Source organism: Monodon monoceros, unplaced genomic scaffold, assembly GCF_005190385.1.
Source record: "Monodon monoceros isolate NGI ecotype Baffin Bay Population unplaced genomic scaffold, NGI_Narwhal_1 Super_Scaffold_5, whole genome shotgun sequence".
Taxonomy (NCBI): domain Eukaryota; kingdom Metazoa; phylum Chordata; class Mammalia; order Artiodactyla; family Monodontidae; genus Monodon; species Monodon monoceros.
The window spans coordinates 61724224-61738579 of NW_021703782.1; the positions used below are offsets into that span (position 1 = coordinate 61724224).

The 14356-nt window shown below is 41.5% G+C and overlaps 1 non-coding gene across 1 annotated transcript; it reads left to right on the forward strand.

The window, feature by feature from the left end:
• Positions 1-1173: 1173 nt before the first annotated feature.
• Positions 1174-1280, forward strand: LOC114884896. Its single transcript, XR_003790957.1, has one exon. It is a non-coding gene; the product is annotated as a U6 spliceosomal RNA (small nuclear RNA).
• The last annotated feature ends 13076 nt before the right edge of the window (positions 1281-14356 follow it).

Below are 14356 nucleotides of genomic sequence, written 5' to 3' on the forward strand. Positions count from 1 at the left end.
GAGGCTCAGAGAGGTTACACTGACTGCCCAAGTCAAACAGCTAGCAAACGGCAGAGCGGGGCTGGACTGCTCTTAACCTCTGCACCAGGTACACACCTATCTGTTCACTCAGAACGGGGCAGGTACCAAGGGCACGTACTAAGAAGACGAACACATTCACAAGTTTTGCCCATTGGCTGTTTCCCCAGCTTGTATCTCCAGAAGGTTTACTGGGCCACATCATGCTGCCCCCAAACCCACACAACCACCCCAAAACGGTCCCAAACAAAACCGTCCTCTTTCATCCAAACATTTCTTCAGTTCTCACCATGGAACCACCATATCTACATCAACCCTGTGTGAAACTACAGTCATTTATCTAACCCTTCTTCCTTACCTCCATGCAGTAAGTCTTGTTTTTTCTCCTCCAAAATGGTTCTTCAAGGTAGCTGATCATCACTTTCTTATTCCAACTGCCTTGGAGCTGTGCTCCCTGCCTCCAGCATCTAGACCCTCTATTCCGAACACCACACCTTCAGCAGCGCTTCTGCCATTTCCTACCTCCCTCTACACCTACAATCTTGAGGTGAGATTCCTCTGTCTTGATATCAAGGCCCCCTATAGCTGGCCCCATCCTACCTTTCCATACTCCCACCTTTGTTCTACACAGTATCACCTCCACCCATCCCCTCACCAACAAGACCCACCTGTCAGTCTATACCACTCCAACCCAAATCACTGTTCAAGCACCATTCTCATGATTACACAAGTTTAATATTATTGCATTTCACAGAGAACCCAGGGTATAGGACTCAGTCAACACATCCATTTCTAAATTAACTATGATACAGTCTGGACAATTTTCCTGAATCAAAACACATAGACTGGCTTTGTATGAAACCGATCTTGGCCATTGATTGACCATAAATTTAAGTGAACCAGTTGAGGAACACAGCCACTTGAAAAAGCCAAGACAAGGCAAACCGGGCCTGTGTCATGAAAAGCATGGTGCCCAGATCATGAATATAGGTCCCAGGACAGCCTCCACCGACCAGGGCACATCCTGAGTGATGCACACAACTCTGGATGTCCTGCTCAAATTCTGTGTATCACCTGGTCAAGATATTGATCATCCCCAGAAGTGGGATAAAGCTAAGGAAGGGATATAGAATTGATTACGAAGGAAAAACTGTAGGGCTCGCTTCAGCAGCACATATACTAAAGTTGGAATGATACAGAGAAGATTAGCATGGCCCCTGAACAAGGATGACACGCAAATTCGTAAAGCATTCCATATTTTTAGCTACATGTAAAAGAATGAAATTAGAACACTCCCTAACACCATACACAAAAATAAACTCAAAATGGATTAAAGACCTAAATGTAAGGCCAGACACTATCAAACTCTTAGAGGAAAACATAGGCAGAACACTCTATGACATAAATCACAGCAAGATCCTTTTTGACCCACCTCCTAAAGTAATGGAAATAAAAACAAAAATAAACAATGGGGACCTAATGAAATTTCAAAGCTTTTGCACAGCCAAGGAAACCATAAACAAGATGAAAAGACAGCCCTCAGAATGGGAGAAAATATTTGCAAACGAAGCAACTGACAAAGGATTAATCTCCAAAATTTACAAGCAGCTCATACAGCTCAATAACAAAAAAACAAACAACCCAATCCAAAAATGGGCAGAAGACCTAAATAGACATTTCTCCAAAGAAGATATACAGATTGCCAACAAACACATGAAAGAATGCTCAACATCACTAATCATTAGAGAAATGCAAATCTAAACTACAATGAGGTATCACCTCACACCAGTCAGAATGGCCATCATCAAAAAATCTACAAACAATAAGTGCTGGAGAGGGTGTGGAGAAAAGGGAACACTCCTGCACTGTTGGTGGGAATGTAAATTGGTTCACCCACTATGGAGAACAGCATGGAGGTGACTTAAAAAACTACAAATAGAACTACCATACGACCCAGCAATCCCACTACTGGGCATATACCCTGAGAAAACCATAATTCAAAAAGAGTCATGTACCACAATGTTCACTGCAGCTCTATTTACAATAGCCAGGACATGGAAACAACCTAACTGTCCATCGACAGATGAATGGATAAAGAAGATGTGGCAAATATATACAATGGAATATTACTCAGCCATAAAAAGAAACGACATTGAGTTATTTTTAGTGAGGTGGATGGACCTAGAGTCTGTCATACAGAGTGAAGTAAGTCAGAAAGAGAAAAACAAATACCGCATGCTAACACATATATATGGAACCAAAAAAACGGTCATGAAGAACCTAGGGGCAAGACGGGAATAAAGACACAAACCTACTAGAGAATGGACTTGAGGATACAGGGAGGGAGAAGGGTAAGCTGAGACAAAGTGAGAGAGTGGCTTGGACATATATACACTACCAAACGTAAAATAGATAGCTAGTGGGAAGCAGCCGCATAGCACAGGGAGATCAGCTCGGTGCTTTGTGCCCACCTAGAGGGGTGGGATAGGGAGGGTGGGAGGGAGGGAGATGCAAGAGGGAAGAGATATGGGGATATATGTATATGTATAACTGACTCACTTTGTTATAAAGCAGAAACTAACACACCATTGTAAAGCAATTATATTCCAATAAAGATGTTAAAAAAAAAAACACTAAAAATAGAACTACCCTATGACCCAGCAATCCCACTACTGGGCCTATACCCTGAGAAAACCATAATTCAAAGAGTCATGTACCACAATATTCATTGCAGCACTATCTACAATAGCCAGGACATGGAAGCAACCTAAGTGTCCATCGACAATGAATGGATAAAGAAGATGTGGCACATATGTACAATGGAATATTACTCAGTCATAAAAAAACGATATTGAGTTATTTGTAGTGACGTAGATGGACCTAGAGACTGTCATACAGACTGAAGTAAGTCAGAAAGAGAAAAACAAATACCATATGCTAACACATATATATAGATTAAAAAAATATGGTTCTGAAGAACCTAGGGGCAGGACAGGAATAAAGACACGGACAGAGAATGGACTTGAGGACACGGGGAAGAGGAAGGGGAAGCTAGGACAAAGTACGAGAGTGGTATGGACTTCATATACACTACCAAATGTAAAATAGATAGCTAGTGGGAAGCAGCCACATAGCACAGCTCGATGATTTGTGACCACCTAGAGGGGTGGGATAGGGTGGGTGGGAGGAAGACGCAAGAGGGAGGAGATATGGGGATATATGTATATGTATAGTTGATTCACTTTGTTGTAAAGCACAAACTAACACACCACTGTAAAGCAATTATACTCCAATAAAGATGTTAAAAAAAAAAAAAAAAGGAAAGAAAAACCATGGAAGGAATCAGTATGTTCAGAGGACCATCCAATAGAAGGGACATTCTAGCAAAGACACAGATTTTTTTTCTATGTTCCTCCATTGGGCAGAAGCACTAAGGTGCAAGTTTTAGGCAAGGGACGCAAAAGATCCCAATTTAATATGCGTATTAAGTATTATAAGTAGTAATTCCCCTGTCATTAAAAGTGTTGGAGCAGACATGAAATGTCTACCTCCAGAATGTTTTAGAAAGAATTCCTATACAACATGGTAAATCTACTATACCCCAATAAAATTTTTAATTAAATAATTTTTTTAAAAATGTTTTAAAGAATTCCTACATTGAGTGGAAGCTGCCATGAGACGGTCCACTAGAGAGACTCTACCACTTTCTTTGCTGCTGCTTTTGCTGACATTGAGGAGGTCCCAGATTTCTCTTGCCTCCTAAAAACATGAAAGTAATTTAGTTCCAATATTCCCAGGCTTTTCCTTTCTGAACCAGCCACAGTGAGTTGTGACAACAGGTGAAAACCCAAATGCCTATAGGCAGGTGATTAATTTTCTGCATCAGATTGAGATTAAACAATACAGAATAGAGAGTCCAGTGCACAACACATAAGTTCATGCACTGCTCGAAGGTATTCAAATTCCAGTTATTTTTAAATATTGTGCCAAGAAAAATGGAATAACCAGTTTACAACCCCTGAAACCATCATAGAACAGAATAAAGTATTGAAGAATTTTGCTTTGTTTTGTTCTATTTTGGTTTTGCTATGGTCATAGATCATAGTGATTAGTAGCATGGGTTCTGAAACAGAACGACTGGGTTCAGGTACAAGCTCAGTAATTTCCAGTTATTTCTCTTCTCTGAACCTTAGTTTTCTCATCTTTAAAACATATTAAGTATACTCACCTAATTGGTTTGTTTTGAGGAAAAAATGGAATAATATATACCACATGCTTAGAGCAGTGCCTAACATTTAATAAGCACTCAAAAACGAAGGTGAAATTGGAAAGATATTCTAAAAGGCATTTTTTTTTGGAATCCCCAAGTGGCCTAGCTTACCTTAGAGCAGCATTTCCTGATCCATAGTCTTTGAAAGACTTGATAGTAAGTGTTCTGCACTAAGAGGGGTCCATGATTAAATAATTTTGAGAAATGATACACACTATAGAAATCCCTTTGGAGATGGACACTATCATACATTAACTTGATTTACTCTGGTAGATTTAATCACAAAACCTCTATCCTTTGAGATATCCAACTAAAACCCAAAGATCCAGTATTTTTATGAATATATTTTAGAAATGCCTCCTTCTGGGAGCTTCCAATTTTTTCTTAAAATATTTACTCTTTCACCATTTATATCCACTTCTGCTTCCAAGAAAGGATTTGAAGCACATGCTAAGGGGTCAAAGAAATTTATTTCTCTAGAGATTGCAAACCTCAACCTCCTCTTTGCTGGGCTTCTTTCCTCCCCCCAGACCCACTGCAAAACTTCAAAGCCAGTTTTGATATCCATTCCTTCATGCTGGTTCAATGGTCCTGAAATCTACATACATTCTGCCTAAATGATCACCTCTTCTGCACTACTGAATATCTATAGAACCGTTCCCCCTTCCTGAAGTCCCTGGGCCACTTTCGTACCTCTCCAGGTCAAATTATTCCAACCATTGTGCCACAAGTTGTAAGGGACACAACGGTAGCATAAGATAATGTCCCCTAGCTGCATGGAGCTTACCTTATCCTGGAGAGGCCAGATCTACACTCCTGAGCGAGTCAGAAATCAGAATTCACAAGCAAACTCTGTGACCTGAGAGGTGATCTGAGAGCTCCTCCTTCAACTTGACACTGACTTTCTGCATTGCATTTTCAGTGGAACGGCTTAGAGAAAAGGTGAGTATTTTCCCAAGGCACGAACTGCCTCCATCAGGGGTAAGTAATGGGTACATCAAACCTCTAAGTATAAGTGCTATGGTTGAACCCGAGCTGCCTGGGACCTTAACCAGAGAAATGTGGAAGGTTTCCATTCCTGAGGGTCTTTATAAACAACTTCCTCAAATTCACCCAAAACTTGTACTCCTTCTAGAAGAACTCAGAGGAAAATATTTTTAATTAATGACATGGTCTAGAAATCAACTGTGGACTAATTAGCAGGGAACTTTGAGTTTCAAGCCGTTTGGATAATTTGGGGTGGTCCAGGTCAAGTTTGGAGCAGTACCCGTTTAAGTCAGCCTGTGAGACTTCCAGTGTTCGGAGTGTAACTTTGGGGGTTGGTGGGGGATTTGAAGGTGAGGGAAGGTTCATTCATGAGTTAAAGAGCAGATCTGGCCCCTGAGATAGACTGTGCTCAGCAAAAAACACCCTTCCGTGTATGAAGATGCAATAACTGGTTCTGTAGTTCCCCACCACAGGGAAAGTTGGGGAAAACAGGGGAAGGAAACAAGAACAAGAATACCAGGGACTCAGTCCCTTCATTTGGAACAATTACTAAATGAACATTTGAAAAGGTGTTACATAGTTCATGAAACAGTATCACATGCGCTATTTAATTCTCACAAGTGTCCTTTGAGCTGGGATCCCTGTCTCCTATTTACAGATGGAAAAACCACAGCTCAGAGGCAGAGATAAAATGGTTTCCTCAAGATCCCATGGTTCATAAGTGGCAGAACCAGGACCCAAACACAGAGCCTCATGGATCCAAATTCCACATTCTTTTCCTCTTTAATCACCTTTAATTTTTTTTGTTTTTTGTTTGTTTGTTTGTTTGTTTTGCGGTATGCGGGCCTCTCACTGTTGTGGCCTCTCCCGTTGCGGAGCACAGGCTCCGGACGCGCAGGCTCAGCGGCCATGGCTCACGGGACTAGCCACTCCGCGGCATGTGGGATCCTCCCGGACCGGGGCACGAACCTGCGTCCCCTGCATCGGCAGGCGGACTCTCAACCACTGCGCCACTAGGGAAGCCCAATCACCTTTAATTTTTGACTGGACTTCTTTGCTACCACCTGAGGAGTCAAGATAGCAAGTGGTTGGAAGAGGAAAAGAATGTGGAATTTGGATCCATAAGGATCTGTGTTTGATGTCGTATATGAAAGCTGTTGAGAGTAAATCCTGAGTTCTCATCACAAGGAAAACATTTTTTCTTTAATTTCGTATCTATATGAGATGGTGGGTGTTCACTAAACTTGTGCTCATCATTTCATGATGCATGTAAGTCAAATCATTATGCTGTACACCTTAAACTTATACAGGGCTATATGTCAATTTATCTCAATAAAACTAGAGGGAAAAAAAATTAAAAGTGAAAAGGCAGAAGAAGTTCTCCATGCCTACTAAACCCCTGCAACAAGTGACATTCCAACGTCAGCGAGCAGAAGAGCCTATCTGCTCCTGACGCATGCAAGTCCTCCAGATCTGTCCAACTCTTTGTCACATCCCTTGCCCACAAGCAGTAAACCAACCATTTCAAAATCATATGGAAATGGTACATCCAGACAGTGGAATATTATCCAGTACTAAAAAGAAATGAGCTATCAAGCCATGAAAAAAAATATGGAAGAATCTTAAATGCACCTTACTAAATGAAAGAAGCCAACCTGAAAAGGCTGCATACTCTGATTCCTGCTATATGACATTCTGGAAAAGGCAAAACTAAGGAGACGGTACAAAGATCAGTGGTTACCAGGGGTCGAGGCAGGGGAAAGGATGAATAGGCAGAACACAGAAGATTTTGAGGGCAGTGAAACTATTCCGTATGACACTATAATGGTGGATGCATGTTATTATACATTTGTTAAAGCCCATGGAATATACAACACCAAGGCTGAAGCCTGATGTAAACTATGGACTTTGAGTGGTGATGCATCAATGCAGATTCATCAAATGTAACAAAGGTACAACTCTAATGGGAGATATTGATGGTGGGAGAAGTGTACATGTGCAGAATCAGAGTTTATATGGGAAATCTCTGTACCGTCTGTTCAATTTTGCTATGAACCTAAAACTACTCTAAAAAAAGTCTATTTAAAAAACAAAAAAGTAGGTTCACATACTCAAGTTGTTCCAAACATACTTAAAAGTTCTCCAATGACGTACTTGTCTATCAGTTTTTAAGTTTAAATTAGCTAAAAATAAATAAAATTTCAAATTCAAAACAAAAATCATATGGGAGTCACCACAGAACCTCGTCGTCATTTCTTTCTAACTAGAGGCTTCTTATAGTCCCTTCTTCCCAGGAGCAAAAGACCATTCTGAGAATCTGTTACCTAGATTTGGAAAGCCTTTCCCCAGTCGAGGGGATGTACATGAACATCCTAGCAAAAGTGAGTTGTTACAGCTGGAACACTACCCAAATATGGAACCATTCAAACGTCCACGCTCCCCCTCCACAGCATCACTCTGAGCCCGAAGATTAGCAAGGAAAGTCTGTGGAACTGTCTTACAAAAGTGGAAGCGTATTGCCAGGTTGCATCAGTCATCCTGGTCCAGCTGGCATCTGCTTCTCCCACCAGAATAGGGATACTTCTTCCCCATCCGCTCCTGGAAAACACCTCCTAATGATTGTGGATGGTGCCCGAGATGAGGGGAAGGAGGAAAAGCGCCACCTTCCTGACCCAACAAGCAATCTGTTCACACCTGGCAGCGTGAGCTTTGATTATCCTCGACTCAGGTTGTGTAACTACAGATGTCTCTAGTTTTCACAAAGCAAAGGAGCTCTTGTCTGGAATAAATGAGATAGATAAATTAGAGGGGGAAGGGAAAGAGTCAAAGGTGTCCCCCCCACTCCCCCCGCTTTTCATCTGTGGTGATCTGGGCTCTCTAATCTGTTGTACAAATGTCTGCACACAGCATGCCAACACTTGCTTGTAAACTCATGGGAGAAATATCACCTGGAGACAATGAATAATGTCTGCTTCATGCCGTTCTCCCCTAATATACTTTTTGTTTTGAAGGCATCATATGGATTAAGTTAGTAACACCCATCCTCACGTTTTCAAGCCGCTATCTCCCCCTAAATCATCTCTCTTTGGAACTTGACAGGTTATCACACCTTGTCTCATTTCATGCTGCAGCTTCCCACGAGCAGATTAGTCTTGCTTCACAAATCACAGGCTCCTTTCCCGAGTGAAACACCTTCAAAATTACAGCAACTTTCCCCAAGGGGTATCAAAGTTCTTTTTTCCAAGGTCTGTGGTGTTCCACTAAGAGGCTTCATTGTTCTGAAGCACCACACCTTGGATCATCTCCTTGGCTGAGGGTATTATCATAAAACAGCAAGAAGAGAATTCGCCAAGCCCATGATAACTTCATCTCTGTATTTAACAGGGTGTCCTCCGGGCACGGCTCCAGGTGGCCTCTGCCTTACGAACCTTCAGAGGGGCAGGCAATGCCTGGAGCTGCTCTCCCAGGCCCAAGGTGCAGAGAGAGACAGGAAACAGTCTATCAGCAGCATCCTACTGGTTCTGTGGTTTATGAAATTCAAGCACAACCGCTTGCAATTTGCCAACTCATTCCAACCCATGGTTAGACAACCATATGTGGCAGATTCTGTACAGACACATACCATAGAAGTGTCAAAGAATCTGCTTCCTCCAAGTATTCCTATGATATTCTTCATACTTGCAGTGGCTATGTATTACTTCTACCCACTCAATATTCATTCCTTTTCTTATGCTATTAGTACCTCAGTTTCTCCTGGGGGGATCACGTCTTAGTGCATAAAATTTGGTCCTAGCACTCAAGGTGAACATTTGACCAGGCCTCGTCAATGAGAAGACTCCATCACCCTGGCTACAGTGATTGATTCAGTGACAGTCGTGTGACCCACATCTGAGAACTTCAAGAACAATTAAGAAAGAGATGATCCCTTTCCACAGGGGTTGCTAAGCTGGTAAAATGTAACCTGGATCTGAGGGTGGCTATCTTGCTACCACAGGGTGAGGGTGGGGGAGATCCTATGTGAAAATGGTGCCCTTGCAGAAGGAAGCACTGTCAAAAGTGAGAGAAATACACAATAACACTGTTTGACACCTGGATCCAGCCATGCCTGAAGTCACTGCCACATTCTAATCATAAGAACCAATAAATTTCCTCTCTTGCTCAAGACAGTTTTAGCTGGGCTTCTTGCTTGAAAACAAAGAGCTCTGATAAATACACTGCCCAATAACTTAAAGAAAATAAAAGGCATCAGCAGTCCCAAATGATTCATACATTGATTTATGGTAAAATATATATTGAATACCTAAACTATGTCAAGCTCTATGTTTGGTGTTAGGGACACAGAGACAAATAGGACACAATCCTTGCCTTAAAGGTTTCATATTCTAGTATCCAATTTAGCAACAAAATCCACAGTTTCAATAGCTCAAGGGATAATGAGGATTCTTGAATTTCTATTAAGAAATGAAATAGCATGGATTAGCACAAGTATCTAGCAACTTCGTATAATCCAGACGAGTGTGCCTTAGTACTTAGGACGCAACTTACTTCTATTACATGCTTTTGTGAAAAGAGCTAAATGCATATCTAATAAATTCTGGGAAGAGGAGTATGTGGCCACGTGTTGTTTATGTTTGCAGAGAGTCCATTCCTTCTTCTGATAATGAATTTGGGGAACCACCTCCACCACTGCTTGCAGTCTTGGTGAGACTGTCTATTTGGTGACTCTGTCAACTAGGCAAGACTGCTCCCAACCCAGATCAAGGCATGGCCATACGACATAAGTTGGTCCAATCAATTAGATCACTCCTTCTCAGTCCCCTTTTCAAGTCTTCCCCTCCCCCATATACCTGCCTTGGGCCTCTTCTCTTTCCCATCTACATTCACTCCCAAGGTGATCTCAACCAACCTCAGGCTTTAAATACCATTCACTTAATTTAATTAAATTAATATCCCCATCACAGATCTCTCCCCTGAGCTCCAGATCACCCACTTGCATGTCCAACTGCCGACTCTTGATACTTCCACCTGATCTCACCCTTAGCATGCCCACACCACGCTCCTGAATCCTGCAGACTTGCTCTTTCCTACAGTCTTTTCCATCTTAAGAACTGCTCAGGTGAAAAAACTTGGGAGTCATCATTGATTCTTCCCTTTCTTTTCACACTCCATATCCTGACGGCCATCAAATCTGACAGCTCTTCCTTCACAAGAGATCCAAAAGCTGGTCGCTTCTTATCATCACCTCCACTAAGATCACTCTGGCCCAAGCCCAAATCATCTCCTCGCTGGATGATTGCAGAAGCTTTCTTATCAGTGACCATGATTCAGCTTTTGGTATATTCAGTATATTAGCAACAGAGCAACCAGCGGGATTAAGTCAACACTATTCCTCTGCGAGGAAATGTCATCTCCCAACATCCACACCAATCTCCTCTAGGTCTTGACTCAAACCTCACCTTCTAGATCAGGCATTTTCTGACCACTCTATTTGAAACTGCATCACCCTTCTGCTGCAGGTCCCTATCCCATTATACCCTCCTTCATTTATACTCCATAACACTTACTGCTACCTAACGTACTAAATATTTTTGGCCTTTTTTCTTATTAGTTTATTATCATCTCCCCCAACTAGAATGCAAGCTCCATGAGGGTAGGGCTTCTGTCTGTTTTGTTCACTGCTGTAACCATAAAACCTAGAAGAGTGACTGGCACCCATTACCTGATGAATGAATGAATGAACAATGAACACGGCGGTCTCTTTAGAGGAGGGACCCAGTGATGGAAAACAGTGCAGACTCATTCTGGAACGAGTGCCCAAAAGAGACCACACTTTATTACCTGCCACCTAAAGCTTCTGAACTGTCCTTCTACCTTCACTAAGGCCCAGTTCTACTGCATTCCCATTGATTCTATGAGCTGCTCCTATCCAGCCAGTAAATTTCCCATTTTATATAAGCCAGGGTCAGTTTCTGTTGCTTGCAACCAAAGATTCCTAGTTGATAGCCAAATATCTAGGCTCTCACTACAACACCATTTATTGTCATAAATGTACAGAGATGTGGTGGCCTGGTACTTTGGGTATCCTATTCCACAACAAGAGGTAAGGCTTTAACTGCAAATGACATAAGAAGAGCTGCTTATAAGTTAGATTCACACAAAAGCATTAAGTAACTTCTGAGTCTTTTCTAAAATGACTATGCTGCTTATTTTAAACCAACAAGACCTCATTCATTTATTAAGTATATCTTATCCTTATAAAACAAAGATGTATGCACAAACATTCTAGAGAGGTTTTATAAGGTAATAATGAACAGCAGATTCATGAAGAGAGTAGAATACCTTCACTTCCATGTTAGCAATCAGGACCCTAACATCAGTAATTCTGAGAAGATAAAACATGAAGGATATGAAAAATAGCATACATGTCTTTAAGCATATTGATTCCAACTTTTATGTGAAGGACAAGAAAAGAAAATATACCAAATCACTAGCAATGGTTCTAAGTAGAGGAATAGCGGTGATTTGTACTTTTTATTTAACCCTTCCTGAATTTTCACAAGCTTAGTAGTTAATAAACATAATTATTTTAATAAAGAAATAAACAGCATTCTTTTGGAATTTGAAACAACAAAAATATTTAGGAGGTGTGAGAATCTGAAAAACAGTGTGCATTTTGCTGACACCTTCTAGCCACTAACATAAAGTCATGGGAAATTAAATAAGACCCTCACCTTCAGAAACTCCTTTCCTTCTGGAAATCATCAGAACATTGGTATGAAGAAGGAAACAAGGGAACAGAACAGACCATGTATGCGTGCTTCTCAAACGACACTTAGAAAACCATCCGTAACAGAGTCACCAGGGGCACTTGTTAAAAGTAAAGATTCCCAACAGCCATTTCAGACCTGTTATACCACAATCTCTGAGGGTCAGACCCAGGAATCTGCATTGAACAAATTCACCCAGTAAGTCTGACACCTGCTCAAGTCCAAGAACCACTAGAAAGATGAAGGAAGCTACTTGAAGCTCCTTGGGGATTCACCACGCCTCTGTTTGAATGATTTCAACTGAATAATAAAGCTTAAGTCAGTAGAGAGAAAAAACTCCATCAGTCAAAATCATCACCAGGTTTCCACTTTGCTTTCTGTAGTGTAGACACAATCTATATCATATGCCAGTAGCATAACATCTGCAGGCCCAACGCCCTGATAAACCCATCAGCCAGTTGTTGGATAATGCAGTGGAGTCTTCATTATGAAAGCATATTTGACAAGTTCTGATAATTGATAGTTAAACCATTTTTCCCATAACAAGCCTATCATCAGTGAAAGCCTGATCTAACCCAATTAGTGCTAAACGTATTGGTTAGTCCTGTTTTCAGTATTTTAAAAGGACAGCACTGTAATATTTAATCAGTTCCATACTTGCCTGGTCCTTCCCCATCTTTTCACTAGACATTTTCCAGCCAGAATGAACAACCCTTCAGACTGTTCTGCACCTTGCTCCCCGGATATGCCACATCCAACCCCACCTCTGTGCCTCCCTGAATGTCCCTCCCCTCTCCTCTCTGCCTTCCTGGATCCTTAGGACTTGACTACCTAAAGCATAAACCCAATAACCATGGCTTAACCCAAGAAGCTATGGCTTTTCTTACCCAACAAGAAGTCCGGAAATGTACCTTCCAGAGTTGGTCCAAGTGCTCAAGGATGTGATCAAGGACCCAGGTCTCTTCCCTCCTCTGGTCCACCCTGCTTAGCATGTGGCTTCTGTCATCTAGGTTGTAAGATAGCTAATCCCACCCATGAGCATCACGTGTGTTTTACAAACAAAAAGAGGTGAGGAGTAAAGGCAAAAGTCTTCGATGCTAAGTCTGGCTCTTTTTATCTTTCTTTTAAAAAAAAGAACAAAAACAAAAAAGGCTTCCCAGGAGCTCTGCTATGTTCATCTATTGGTCAGAAATATGCAATTTTACCACTTAAGCTGCAAGGGACTAGTTTGTTTGTTTTTTTAGCTAGAATTGACTAGAACAAAAGACTGGGGGAAAGGATATTGGATAGACAACTGACAGTTTCTGCCACAAATATCTGCAATGAAGCTTTTGAACTGCTTTTTCCCATAAAGATCTCTCCCGCTGTAAAAATCCTTCATCATTTACTGTCCCTGCTCCTCCCACTGGAAGTCCAATCCATAATCACGAATCTAACACAGAGATTTATCTACATACATATAAAGTAGACGTAAATTTCAACCTACAATCTTGATGTATAAAGTAATTATCTCCATTTTCTTTAACATTGAATCTGACTCTTGGCTTGTTCCCCGTGGACATCAGTCATTATGTGAAATGAAGGATACTCCTAAGTCACAGTGAAAGACAAAACACCTGCCTGTTATTATGAATCATATGGCCCATCACTGTTCTCACCAACATCCTTATTGTCCAAGCCCAGTCTATTTCATTGCAGTTGGAAGCTCTGTATTCAAGTCACATGTGGGCTACAGGGATTCTCGGAGATAGGAGTTCTAGAACATAGAGCCAGCCTCACTAAGGGTACGATGCAGTTATTTCCCTCTGACATTTTCCATTGCCACAGACCAAGAGATGGGCCCCACCCTTCTTTTACCCACCTCTGATTTTTGGGGTGGGGTCAGGGATTTCTGAGTTCCCTGTCCCCTACTGTCTCCTTCAAGGTCATGAGGCATAAAATTCTTCTCCATCCACTCCAATGAGCCAAGACTTTAAGAAAAGTCAGCAAGAGATGGGTCTTGAAGTCAGCCTGTGCTTCAAGACCTATGGGAGGGGCCCATGAAGGCCTAACTACCTTTGTAGATCAGGTGAGGGAGAAATACAATAAGGGGATGAAAATGAGTCTCTTAATAAAGTTTCCTGCTACACGTGTATGACTCGTGTCCACATCTAGGGAGAAGCTCCCAGCCCTCTCAGAAGACACTTTGATATTCCATACCTAACTTGTCATGAACATAGTATGCTCAATAAATGTCTTTCCTGTGGTATTGAGCAAGTCGCCCAAAAGAAAGTCTTGCTCAGTCACATAAGAAATGAGGAGTGTATGCACAGTG